The following is a 14614-nucleotide window of genomic DNA, read 5'->3' as shown; positions in this document are numbered from 1 at the left end:
GTACCAATCAGAGAACTGTTAACACTTCTGTGGCATTTTGTAATTGTTTTGAAATTGCTACAAGTAAAAATAAATATCCAGTAAGAATTTCCATATACTCTTTGCAGATTATTGTACCGATGTTAAATACTTATGTATCTGTTGTCTGATACTAGGTCTAAACCTAGTTTTTTCAGTTTATTTTCCTACACTATGTTTTCATCATACCTGAAGATAAGATTTGTGAATATTTTTATAATTCTTTTCTTATACATGTTTGTTTATTTTTCACAGGAGGGGGTCAGAGAGAGAGGGTGACAGAGGATCTGAAGCAGACTCTGTGCTCAGAGCTGGCACAGGGCTTGAACTCACAAACTGTGAGGTCACGCCCTGAGCTGAAGTCATATGCTTAACCAACTAACCAGCCCAGGAACCCATTATGAATTTTTTAACATCAGCACAACAAGTCAGTGCAAGGTGAGTTTGTTCCTAGCTAAAATATTTTAATATTTCAGGTCATGTTCAAAGGAATGAATTTGCTTTAGAAAGTATTTGTTAGAAAAAAAGAAAATTGGGTTACACACCAAAGAATGGCAAAAGTATGCTGTGAGGAGGTAACTTTAATCTAGTAAAAGAAATAAAATTGTTGTGAGGATACCACAGAGGGCATCTCTGTCACAAGTTGATGAGATGAATTACTTTTCAAGTAGCTTAAAAAGAGAAGCCCTGTCTCCTATAAAGCTGCTGGATCAACACACCTGGCCAAATAAGGCAAGGGCCAGCCAGCACCCTGAGGTCCCAAGCTTCTCTGTGTGTCCCTTTTGCAAAGCCATATTAATCAAGGAAGCTGAGTTTTTAAAGTAACTATCCACTCACAGAAATCCTAAGACAAGTAGCTTTCACTTAAGAGGTGAGGAAGTTACTGAAATTAATATCATTTCTTTGCATCACCTCCCCCCCCAAAAAAAAGTAAAGAAGGATATGAACCTGCCTTGTTAAAATATTCAGCTCAAATTGAACCTTAGGCCACTGGCTCTGCGACTATGTAGAATATCTGATGGTATCAGATCTTTAGGGGTTCTCTGAAACCCACAAGAGTAGTTCAACAGGTGCTGCAGGTTTCCTGTGTGTTTACTCCACCCTAGAGAAAGGTCCCAGTAAACTCACTTGAGGGTCATTTCCAGTCTTGGCATTGATACTGCAATGAAAACTCTCCGTTTAAAAACTGAAACATTGCTTGTCATTTCACCTAATGTCTCAGAGCACACCTTTTCTTCTTGGTATAATGAAGGTCATCCCACCAGGCCTACTTGCCCACAAGAGGGTTGTGGGGGGAACAGAAAGGTCAGACAATAAGTAACATGAATTGAACATTTTCCTATGATCTCTATCCTCTTGGCACAATGTATGTGTTGCTCCACCAAATCCTCACAAGAACTTTATGAGATGGGTACAGAGATCAAACTGAGGCTTAGAAAAATTCATTGCCTTTCCTAGGTCATATCTGGTATGTGACAAAGGCAAGATGTGAACTGACTTATAACTACTAAGCTATTCCACCTCCAATATAAGAAAATGAGGGGCGCCTGAGTGGCTCAGTCAGTTGAGCATCTGGCTTCGGCTCAGGTCATAATCTCCCGAGTCGGGCTCTGTGCGGACAGCTCAGAGCCTGGAGCCTCCTTCGGATTCTGTGTCTCCCTCTCTCTCTGACTCTCCTCTGCTTACACTGTCTCTCTCTGTCTCTCAAAAATTAAAAAAATTAAAAAAGAAAATGAAAAAAGTATTGAATGGCAAAATGATAGGTCAGCATCAAACATCACTATTATTAAAACTTCCTCGCTGTGAACCTTTATTTAAAAGTTATAGTTTGTGTGTATGTGTATGTGTGTACATGTGTGTGCATTTTTTAAAGTTTACATTTTTGTTGGTTTGGGGGGCATGATGTTTCTATTCAGGTTTCAGATGATTTTTTAATTTTATATTTAATTTTAAATATATATACACAATCAGTATAGAAACTCCAAAAAATACAAAAAACACTAAACGAAAAGAAGAAAAATTATGATGGTAAGTCAAACACAGAAACGTTTTGGGTAAGCAGCAACCCCAATTTCCCCCCCCCAAAAAAGGAGGGTCATTATAGCATTTTACTCAGTGCAAGAACAAAGCATTTCAGTGCCATCCACATAGTTAGAACACTCATATTTGTGAAATGAGGGTCAGGGTGACATACTGACCATAGCAAACTATCATAGCTTTTTGGCTATAAATAGATTAAAAGAATCAAAAGAATAGTCTACTAAGCAACAAAATGTTCAACAGAGGTAAGATTTGGCAGACATCTTGACTCTAGATTTGCTAACATTGCTGAAGAAACACTCATTTCTAGAAAATCCAGAACTAGAAGAAAGATTCCAGTAGATTGATAGTAGTTTGCAAAGGCTAGTTTGGAATGTATTTACTTGTAAAGAATGACCCAAGTATTGAATCAGGGAAAGGTTCATTCAGGGACCAGAGAATTCCTAGAATTCAGAGTTGTACCTTGGACTTCAGAGGGACATTCTGGGACAGAAGTGTGAGTAGAAAGCGGAGACAGGACTCAATGTGAGGGGTTCTCTTTTAAAGGAAGAGGTTATTGCTAGAGATGAATTAGGAATCATGCTACTGTGTTTTAATTAATTGCTGGAAGAAGACGTCTAAAACAGAAAACCAGAAGATCCCAGTCGGGTGGAAAGACTTCAAGGGAGCCTGCTGAGACTGTAAGCAAGAGACAAAAGCAGCCCCACAACGATGTCAAATGATCTGCTCCTATCTCCCATTCCTATCAAAACCGAAGGTGCTTTCTGTCTTTCCCTGAGTTCTACTGAAATGCCTTCCACTGCCGGCTTCCAGAGAGAGACTGCATTTTCATAGCACTTCCATAATATCTCCCTGGACAGGTTACCTTTCCCCAGATTCGGAAGGCACAGCAAACCTCCTGAAAGCACTACTGTTTTGTTCAAACCTAATCCTATCCTCTGTATCACGTCTACTCCCTCTATGGCACCTTTAGCTACAAACTCAGGAGAGAGAAAATTCCAGGAAAAGACATGATTCGAGGGAGCATTGCTCCCATACCCTACAATCTCAAAGTGCGCCCAGTGACACTGCCCCAGGTAAGCAATTTTCACAAGTTTATGCACAAAGTTCCTGAATCCGTGAAGTCCTACCCTTCATCTTTCCTAAACCCAAACAATCCAATTCTTGGATTCCTAGGGAAGCCTTCATGAAACAGGGAAACCCTCCAGAAATGATCATTCGTGTAGCCTTCCTATTTCTGAAATTCTGTGACTGGAATCATCTTAAACCCTCAATATAGCCTTAACTATTACAGGGAAGAAAGCATCAACTATGTCCCTCAGAAAAAGTCATTTACTTATTGAATAGGGACCAATCTTATCCCCTTAGGCATAGAATGAGTTTTATCCATTAATTTAAAAAAACCACAAGCCTTAGAATGTTGAAAATATCAGGAGAGGGAGTTTTAAGTTTTAAATGCAATTGTTTTCTATTATACACACTAATCAGAAAGGAATCTGACCTCTCATTTTCTTTAAAAAAGAAAAAAAAGCCTTTTTGATTTTCATGGGTCACACACAGTTTAAATGAAGAACCGCTAAAAAGGAAACAGACAGGGAGATCCGTGCTGCACAGGCAACAAAGTCCACAAACAATGAAAGCCATACTGGGCACCGAAGGGTTTAAAAAGAAATATAACCTGTAATCCTGGCCTTCATCACTTTGTCACAAAATAATCACCGTTAGCTACCGTTTCGTCCCTTCTTTGCCTCCTACTAGCAACTTGACGGCTCCTTTCTTCTTCCCTCTTATTCCAGTATTTTCTTTACTCATCAGTAGGAACTATCAACTCGCTTACTTATCACAAGTTAACACCTGGAGGTGGTGTCACTATTGTGACTGTAGGCCCAACTGAGTACTATTCTTAGAGCATGAAGAACATTTAACGAAACATAGTATTTAAATCATCCAGTCTCTTAATCCTAATTTTGATTTGCTTATTTCCTTGTCTTTGGGGGAAAAAAAATCACACATCGGTCAATCATTTCATACATGGAAGTAGTTTCAGTGCTCATATTTAATAAAATGTCTTTAAAATGAAATTGGTGACGTTTTCTCAGTAACGCTTACTTTTTCTCCCTTTTGATCATGAAAACTATAGAGCTGAGCAAGCTCTATAATTAATTTTGACTTTATGTATTCATGTTTATATGTGTTGTCATCTACAGACAGGGGTGCCTGGGTGGCTCAGTCTTTTAAACATCTGACTCTTGATTTCGGCTCAGGTCATGATCTCATGGTTGGTGAGACAGAGCCCTGCCTTGGGTTCTGCGCTGACAGAATCCTGCTTGGGATTCTCTTTTTCTCCCTCTCGCTCTGCCCCTCCTCTGCTCATGTATGCTGAACTCCCTCTGTTTCAAAATAAATAAACATTAAAAGAAACCTATTTAGTGTAGAGTTAATGTTTCTCAAGTGATTGTATTATGTTTCTGATGAGATTAGACCAGCATTTTTGATATGTTCATTTTAATTTCAGGATCAATCATCAAAAGAAGAAAGATACTCTGAAACAAACTTAAAAAGTAGCTTTGATTTTTTTTAAATTGCCATTTTGTATGTAGGATCCAGCTAAAACTAAGTCCTACTCCGTGTCTGATAGTAATGGAACTGCTTTCTCTTTTTCTAGTGTACCACAGAATTCTTCCCAAATTGTCAAGTAGTCATTGTATTCTAATAAACAGCCAGGTCTATATTAAATTCACTGTATGCTCTGAAAAGTGTTCAATAAACCCTGTAAAAGGCTAGTGTTGACCTCTCCCCCAGGAGGAGTCACAGAGCTGACTTAGGTTTGGGCTGTTCGTGGTGACAAACTAGCAAAATAACCAAGGAAGAAAAGTATTCCACGTTCCCATTCTATTGATTTCACTTACAGAAAGCCAGCTGGTTTCAGCACTTCCCTATCTGAATGCTAACTTCAGGCTTTCCAAGCAGACCTTATTTGATGAAGGAAAGTCGGGAATAGAGTCGTCCAGTGTCGGACGCAGCCTATCTGCCTCATGTTTACAACTGACTCATGACAGTCTGAGGTCTGCAGGATATCTATTTGATCTCTTATTCTCAGCTATATAATCTTCCAGATTAAATTGCACCAGAAATAATTTGTGTACACCCCACAGAGAATAAATAATCAGACAAATCTCTGCTCCTCTTCCTTTTCCATGGTCACACATGATTTTGCTTGTGATTATCTAAAACCTGCAGGTCTGATATTGTCACTAAAATGCTGCAATTTCACATATTATGTAACCAGCCCACTGTGGTTTCCAAATTAAAAATATATTTTAAAAGTGACCAAACCAGCCTGTAATAAATGTGATTTAGGGTTAAGTCTAAGTTAACCGCACTGAAGGACTCTGAGGTCGATGTAATGCCTAACTGATCCATCTTTCTCTTTAAATACATTATATAAAACAAAAAAACACTTCTGGTCTGAGTATATGGAGGTTCCCTGGGATTGAGGGGATTTCCCTTGAAACAGGTTTTTCTTTTTCACAAGATTTCAGGCTTTGTAGAATTTACTCTGATGTGAATAATATTTTCACATGATTGCAAATACATTTTTTTCATTTTATGTAACTTTCTAAAGATGTTGCTCATGGGAAGCAACAAATGCAAAGTCTGGTAATAGGAAAAGCCATATTTAAAATAACAAATTAAGGGGTGCCCCGGTGGCTCAGCTGCACTTAAGTGTCCGACTTCGGCTCAGGTCATGATCTCACGGTTCATGAGTTTGAGCCCCATATTGGATTCTGTGCTGACAGCTCAGAGCCTGGAGCCTGTTCAGATTCTGTGTCTCACACTCATTCTCTCTCTATCTCTCCCTCTCTCTCTCTCTGTCTCTCTCCCCAAAATAAATAAACATTAAAAATAATTTAAATAACAAATTAAATACTCCAGTAACCTAAAAGGAGCCTAAACACAGAAACAGCATAGGAACATTTTTGAGTTGAAATGTGTTAAAATACATATATTAAAAAATGAAAGTGTGGGGCTCCTGGGTGGCTCATTTGGTTAAGTGGCCAACTTCAGCTCAGGTCATGATCTCACAATTTGTGGATTTGAGCCCTGCGTCGGGATCTGTGCTGATAGCTCAGAGCCTGAAGCCTGCTTCAGATTCTGTGTCTCCCTCTCTCTCTGGCCCTCTCCCACTCACTCTCTGCCTCTCTCGCTCTCTCTAAAATAAATAAATAAACATTAAAAATTTTAAAAATAAAATAAAATGAAAGTGTAGACATGGATCCAAATACATATGGGATAAAAATGACATCACAAGGGAATACGGAACTATGAACAATTCAGTCCTGGATATTGTGATAAGTGGATATCGTTTTAGGAGGAAATTCATATCTTACACCAGGACAAATCTGAAATGAATAAAAGACTTGAAGACAAACAATAACAAAGTACTCAAGCCCTGGCAGAAAAATAAGTTACTCTCTTAATAATCCTGAAGTATAACTGTCCTTCCTAGCTATGAGTCAAACCCAAAAGCCATAAAAGAAAATATTGATGAATTCAACTACAAAAAAACCCAAACAAAACAAAAACTGCTGCAGCAAAAGCCACCACAGGCAAATCAAAATACAAATAATGTGAGATGAAAACATTTACAGCTCATATTACTAAAGATCTTACCTTCCTAATATAAAAGAGCTTCTTCAAAATGAGGGCAGGGAAACAATTATTAACAGCCCAACTGAAAATCTGAAAAAGAGATAAACAATGAGAAAAAGAGATGCCATTTTCTTCAGTCATTCACAAAAAAAGTCTAAAAAATGGATAACACCAAGTAGAAAAGATACATTCTCATGTATCGCTCCTGGAGTGTAAACGGGTACAAGCCCTAGGCCCTTCTGGCAGGATCTACTGAAATTATTAATGATTATATCCCTTGATAGCAATTCTCCCTCCTTGGAGACACTTGTGAAATGACCACACACAAGGTAGTTCATTACAGAGCTGTTTATTGGAAACAACTCAGAATGCTTCTCTATAGGGGCCAGGTTAAATAAATGATGGCACATCCATACCATACATATAGCTGTTTTAAAAAATTAATAAATGAAAGAATTTGCGTACTGATATAAAACATCTCCAAGAAATAGCATTCGGTAGGGAAAAAAAAGTGAACGCCCAACAGTGTGTGCAGTACTTTGCCTTTTATGTAAAAAGAGACAAGCCCACACTGAGATTTGCTAGCTTGTGCTAAGGAACCTGTGTTCCTTATGCACAAGTAATAATACCTGCAAGCGTTTGGTTGATTCTGTATGTGGCTTGTGTGGTTGGGAATGGAGTGGTTGGAAACAGGATTGAGAGAAAGACACTTTAATTTCTGGATTCTCGTTTCCTCTTTTTTAAAACAATGTACATATTACCTATTCAAAAATTAAAGGTAATTTTTTTTACCTAATCTAAGCCTAGTACGTGATGATACCCACTTCTGATTATATGTCTCTCTAATGACACGTCTTCTAAAACTGCATGTTGTGCTAGAAATTTAAAGTAAATTAGGTCTGGTTGAAATTCATTATTGAAAGAGTAAGTTGCAAAAATTATTTTAACCTCATACCTGACTTTTCTTAGTCAGCTTAGGCTCTCTTTGTACAACTCTGTTCTTACGCTTCAGCTTCAGATAAAAATCATTCCATTTTGCTTCGAAATATGTAAGAACATTCACTAATCAAGGAGACTAATCTTGTCGCTGAAGGATTTAATCAATTGGAAGCATTTATAAGCATATAAACATGTTAAAAGTTTTTCATGTTAAGTTTTACATATTTTACTACGTGCATAAGTGATAAAGTTTGACTCAGAAGTTAATTGGCCATCTGTATTTCTTATCCATTTTTCCTCCTTCTAAAGTGGAATATAATATCTTACTCTTATCGTAAGGTTAAAAATCATTCCTTGAGGGTGTTAAGATACTGTCTTTAGCACATACAAGGATATTTTTCTGTCTGTAATACCACACCATCTTTCTCTTAGAGATCTTTTGGTTTTTTACCTTTAAATACAAGAACTCTTCTTTTTTTTTTTTCCATTGACACAATTAAGATTTTATTACAGTTCATTCCAAATGCAACTTCAACTTTAAAAACTCCATTCAAACAAGCTTGCTCCTCCACCCCACTCCAGTTATCTGCCCTCAGCTCACCCTATAGGTATCTTTTGAAATGCTTCCCATAATTGCTAAATAATTAATTGTATAATTTGTCATTTTATGTGTCTCCCTGATAGAATGCAAAGATATGAACCAAATCTCTCCTGTTCATCAAGGTATATTCCTCAGGCCCTAAGAAAGCATAACAGAGTGTCTTTTATATAATAGCATCTCAATATACTTTTTTGAATAAATGAACAAATGAATTGCCTTTGTTTTTTTCCCCAACATCTTTTCATCTGTTAGAAATGCAAGGTGCTAGAGGTTAGAGACTGTTTCAAAGAAGTTGGCTACATGAAACTAACACATAATCGAACCAAATTATATACTTTTTATCTGTTTATTAATGAAACAATCATACATCCATGGCAAACCTAATATTGACAGCCTCGGTAATTCAATGTGCTTGAAGTAATAGAACTTGGCTGGCCTCATTAAGAGAGTAATGATAAGATTTCAAAATATATTTTGCACCAATAATTCTAACAACTAGTATTTCTTACACTTTACCAAGAGTATCAACTGGAGAAATGGGGTGCTCCCCATCTGTACAGTGGGCTCTAGATGGAATACAGTTTATCTCCAGCAGGCAGTATTTCCAGAAAGACCAGCAAAATTGAACCAGCATTGGATATTAAAAATATTTACAGACAGTACAAATGAAAAGTATCTCTTTTATTCACAATAGTTTAATTTTGTGCTCGCTTCGGCAGCACATATACAAAATAGTTTAATTTCCTTTGGATTTCTTATAATGACAATTTCCTTAACCTGATGAGATAACAGATTTTTAAAGATGTAATCATGTATTTATCTTATGGTTTGCACAAGATGTACCTTTAGTACATCCAGATTTTCATAATCCATCAAACAGTTTTTCAGTATGTGTTATGGCAGGATATTCTAGAACTGCCAAGAAAAGTAAATTCACAGAGCTGCCTGCAACTCACTAACTATAACAAATTAGCATAAGCAGCCCCATTTTAGAAGGAATGGCTTTTACAAGTTACACAGAAAAATAATGTGATTTTGCATTTATATCATTAAAAACTGTCCCTGTAGTACACAGTTTCATCATAAATATTAAACACAGCCCAGAGAATTTAACATAGGGAGTTGGTCGGTTTGAGGTGAAACTTTTTAGTGCCATAGAATGGGTTATGACCTTAAGACTAACTAGGAAAACTAGCTTAAAAGTACCTATTTTTATGGATTTTTTTTCTACTTTAAAAAAATGCATATCAAATAAAACCTCTCAACACTTGTCAGCTCTCCTGTGAACATACCATATAAATGGACTGGCACCGACTGCCAGGAAAAAGGAAAGGCCAAATTACTCTCTTCCACCCATGCTGTGAAGTTCAGAGAGAAATCTGTCCTAGACCCATACCATACAGATAGCATACAATGAGCCATTTAGCAAGAACCGAAGAATGGATAAAATTCTTCAGATTTTTCTGCACAATGGCAAAGATCTTATTTTCTTAGTCACTCTCTCAACTTAAAAGGCATCTGGCTGGCTGTTCACAGCACAAAACAAAGGTGAGCATTTTCAAACATCGAATTAGTAAGCCCTACTAATTCTGGCAATGAGAGTTAATAACTCCAAAAGGCAACGAAAACTATGGCTGGAGGCTTACCTTGTTTCAAATATACCCACAGTGTAATCTGTGGCCAGTGCAATACTGAAGAAATAGTAGCCTCAGTTCCCAGAGTAAGCTAAAAACTAAAAAAGATTTAGAGTCCACTTTGTACACTATTCTGGTAAACATGGAGCCATCAGGTAATCATTTAAAATCAGCTCAAGAGTCTCATCCTTTTGTAGAACGAATACACTGTTGGCCGGCTACTGAATTTTGTGAAGGCAAGTAGCTTATGATGCAGGACCACCCGTCTGTCATCAGTACTACCAGCCTGCTTTAGAAGGGATGGGAGAGGGTGAGGGGCAGGACAAAAGCAGGGGTAGAGCAAGGCTGAAAGACAAATTAGGACATGCCTGTCCTGCCATTGGACCACTACCAACCTTATTTCTCAGTGGGACACCAGATTTTCATTTAGTTGTTTGATCTGTCTTCCTCAAACTCAAAATGTCAAACTCATCCTTCATTTTCCCAAATGTCTTCTCCCAAAGTGCTTTCCCACCTGTGTTCCCCTCAGAAGTGCAAAACACACTATAAATTTGGTAGTGACCCAGTTCTGTCCCCTGTCAATCAATCACCAAGTCCTGCTGAATCTACCTTTCAAATAACTTCAAAATGTTTCTCATTTTTTTCCATCCCTACAATGGCCATCTAATTCAGGCCATCCCTGTCTATCTTCTCTGACAACAACCTCCTAAATTATCTCCCTACCTCCACTCTTACCCTTTCCAATCCATTTTTTTCTTTGCATCCAAATCAATTTTTTAAGTAAGTTCTACACCCAATGTGGGGTTTGAACTCACAACCCTGTGATCAAGAGTCGTATGGTCTACCGACTGAGCCAGCCAGGTGCCCCCAAATCCATTTTTTTGCACTGATTATATCATTCCCAAATTTAACACTTGACTTTCAGAGCCATCATATCTCCTGCCCTCTTATTCTGCCCTCAGTTTACCTCCTTTGTTTCATCTCGAGCCTCTCCTGCACATAAACACCAAGATGCTTTACTTTAAGATTTCCTGAGAACAGTGTGCTAGATTGAAACTCGGCACCCCTTGCATTTTTCCTTTCTCTTTGCCAAGAATACATTGCTTCCTCATTTGCCTGATTAGCACTACAGTATCATCCTTTGTGCCCACTGTGCAAACCCCTTCCTTCCAGAGCCTTCACTCACCTCTAGTGCCAGTGAGCTGCTGTGACACCTGTGCACAACTTTCTCATAGCACTTGGGCTACAAGTGGCTGTTTCCTCTATTAGACTGTGGGCTTCTGTGAGCTGGGTTCATTGTTCACCACTGACTGGGCCACACACATTGTAGGCCTTTGTAAATAACAGTTCAATGAACGAATCTAAGTACAATACCCAGGATAGAATCCAGCTAAATGCATTTTATAGAACCCATGAATAGCCAAGTGAAGTTTTCTAGCTACTTCACATTATTATGATAGACTTAGGGTGTTCCAAACACACCAGATTATAAGAATGATCAGAGTCACTTATTAAAATGACAGAGACCTGGCTCTGAAAGAGAAAGAAACATACAAGAAACTATTAAAAGTGTCTGAATTTGAAGGGGAGAGTTGGTGATTGGGACCAGGAATGGACTTGCTTTTCACCATATATGCTTTTGATTTTTTATTTGCCTTTAAAAAAAAATTAAAAATATACACATGTAGGGGCACCTGGGGTGGGCTCACTCAATTAAGCTTCCAATTTAGGCTCAGGTCATGATCTTGTGGTTCATGAGTTCAAGCCCCACATTGGGCTCTGTTCTGACAGTTCAGAGCCTGGAGCCTACTACACGGATACTGTGTATTCCTCTCCCTCTGCCCCTCCCCCACTAGTACTCTGTCTCTCTCTCACACAAAAATAAATAAAACGTTAAAAAAATTTAAATACACATTTATATGTGTATATATATGTATATATACATACATACATATATGTTTTATGGATTCATTTATTGGGAGAAGACACACACACACACACACACACACACACACACACACACACACACCACTGATCACTTTCTCTAGAAAGGTGAATTGCGATTTGGGGAGAACAAAGTTGGGAAAGTCACTTTTTAATGACATTCTTTGATACTCTTTAGAATTTCCAGGAGCGCCTGGGTGGCTCAGTTGGTTAAGCATCTGACTTCAGCACTGGTCATGATCTCATGGCCCATGGGTTTGAGCCCTATGTCAGTTTCTGTGCTAACAGCTCAGAGCCTGGAGCCTGCTTCAGATTCTGTGTGTGTCTCTCTCTCTCTTTCTGCCCCTCCCCTGCTTGCATTGTCTCTGTCTCTCAAAAATAAACATTTAAAAAAAGAGAATTTCCAATCATGTTGAATGACTTAGTCAAAAATTTTGAGTTAAGCAGAAATACAGATTTTTAGGGACCTCCCTAGAGGTTCTGATTCATGAAGCTGGAGGTAGGACATGGAAATCTGTATTTTAAACAAACTCGCTAGGTAATATCTATGATCTAGAGAGTTTAGGAAATGAGGTTAAGGTTGGACTTGACCTTGGAGACCATGTAATCCAGTAATTCTCAAGTCTGAGTAGCATCCCTGATTGAATCAGACTTTAGGGAAGAGCCCGGGAGACTAATATTATTTACAGAACCTCAGGAGATTCTGAGATAGGCACTGCCTGCAGCTTGCAGTGAGGCCACCATCCAGTGTGATCAATCACTTGACCAACACAGGAATCGCCTCTCAATCTTGTATGCACAGAAACACCTGTATCATTATGGTGGCCAGCCTCCAGGATAGCCCCCAATGACCCCTACTTCCTAGTGTTTACACCCTTTTATGGTCCATTGCTGCACTGAACAAGGATGACCTATATAACCAAGAGGATATTGTGGAGTGGATGTACTATGACTTCCAAGGCTACGTTATAAAAGACACTGTGTTCTCTTGGATGGTCCACTCTGGAGAAGCTAGATACTGCGTTTTGAGGACACACAGGAAGCCAAATGGTGAGCAAGTAAGTCCTCTTGCCAACAGCCAGCACTAACCTACCAATTATATGAATAAACCATCTTGAAAGTGGATTTTCCAGCCCCCGTCAAACCTTCAAATGACTGCAGCATTGACTGTCATCTTAACTGTGAACTCATAAAACATCATAAGACAAAATCAACAGGCTGAGGCATTCTTCAGTTCTAAACCCACTAAAACTGTGTTTTAAGTTTGGGGGGAAATTGTTACACAGCCTTAGGCAACTAATACAACCATACTTTCTCATCTGTGTTGTTCTTAACAGTGGCCTCATTTCCGTGTAATTTTCATCTCCCAGCTGCCAAAACTTTTGTTTTCCTTCGTCCTAAACCTGCAACTAAGGTGTGATAATATGATATTTGCTTTTACAGGTAAAGTTTCAGTTTCAGAGCACCAACCCAGGCCTTTCTGACTTGTGTGGTGCTACTTCTTAAGTAATGCTGATCAGCAGTGTAAAGACTTGAAGTTCTTAAGTTCTGTAAAGAGGTTCTCTGAGGTTTGGCTTGAATGGATGGGGGAACATCTTTTCTTACAGTGATGAAGATGCATGTTTGTCCATGGTCAGCCAGTTCCAGCATTCTTCATGCCTCCTGAAGCCTCCCTCCGTCCTTCCCTAGGAACAGAGGGCAGGAGGACTTCAGCCTGTGACACAGAATTATGATGATGAGTACATTCACTGTACTCTGCTAACTTGGAGCCTGACCTGAAAATATTGGCTTCTCTGTTGACAAAGGAGATGTGCACCCGATTTTCATCTAGCAAATTATATATGTGCAACATCACCAATATCAGAAACAGTATTCCATATACAATTCCTCTTTTGTCCTAGGTGCACTTTGGAAGGAAGCCAGCATTCTCTCTCTCTCCTTGATATGGGCTGCAAGGATCGCATTCAATTTTACCAATGGATTATCACCAAACTCTTAAAACAAATGTGTGTATTTGCCTTCTGCCAGCTCTCCCTCTTTTCTGACACTTTCTAATAGCTATGGGCATTTGGTTTGATCAGAGTAGACACCTGATTATTTAAAAATCCAGTCCTAACCACACTGGTGTGATTCTGCTTGCATATAAAAACAAAGGTCCATTGGTTGAAACATTAAACGGAATTAGGAGAATGTGGGATGTGTGTTGCTTTGTGTTGCCTAGCAATATGGTTAGGGCACAGGAATCACAGAGAGGATGAAATTCACACCCACAAGGAAGTCACATTATTCATAAACACACACACACTCACTCACACACAGGCATATACACACATCTGACATCTCTGGAAGAATGTTACAAACCATGAGTACAGAATTATAGTCACAAGTAGAATAGTCTTTGGAACGTTGTAGAATAAACATGCTGGCTGGTCTGTTACTTATACTTCAATGTCTATCTGAGTATATCTATCATTAAAATCAAGAAACATTATATGCTTGTGAATGGACTTTACAACATCCTTTAGAGACATGAGCTCTGTCAGTATTAAGTAAAACCTACATTTTTAGAATGAATATATTAATAAGTAAAATTATAAGAAGAAATAATTAATATAAAGAAAAATGCTAATCTCTTTGTCCATCCTTATTTCAAAATATTGTGATTTGCCATTCATTTTCAGAAGACTGAAGTGTGATGGTAAAAAGCATCAGCATTAAAATCAGGTACTTGATTTCAAATTCCAGCTCTGTCTTCTAGAATGTTATATAACTTCCCTCAACCTAA

The 14614-nt window shown here is 38.4% G+C and overlaps 1 long non-coding RNA gene across 1 annotated transcript; it reads left to right on the top strand.

Annotated features, from left to right (window-relative positions):
- Positions 1-343: 343 nt before the first annotated feature.
- LOC115274943 lies at positions 344-14019 on the top strand. The gene is made up of 2 exons (XR_003901338.1): positions 344-456; positions 13731-14019. It is a non-coding gene; the product is annotated as an uncharacterized LOC115274943 (long non-coding RNA).
- The last annotated feature ends 595 nt before the right edge of the window (positions 14020-14614 follow it).

This window comes from Suricata suricatta, chromosome 12, assembly GCF_006229205.1.
Source record: "Suricata suricatta isolate VVHF042 chromosome 12, meerkat_22Aug2017_6uvM2_HiC, whole genome shotgun sequence".
NCBI classification, from domain to species: domain Eukaryota; kingdom Metazoa; phylum Chordata; class Mammalia; order Carnivora; family Herpestidae; genus Suricata; species Suricata suricatta.
This window is presented reverse-complemented; position numbering and strand designations above follow the sequence as displayed.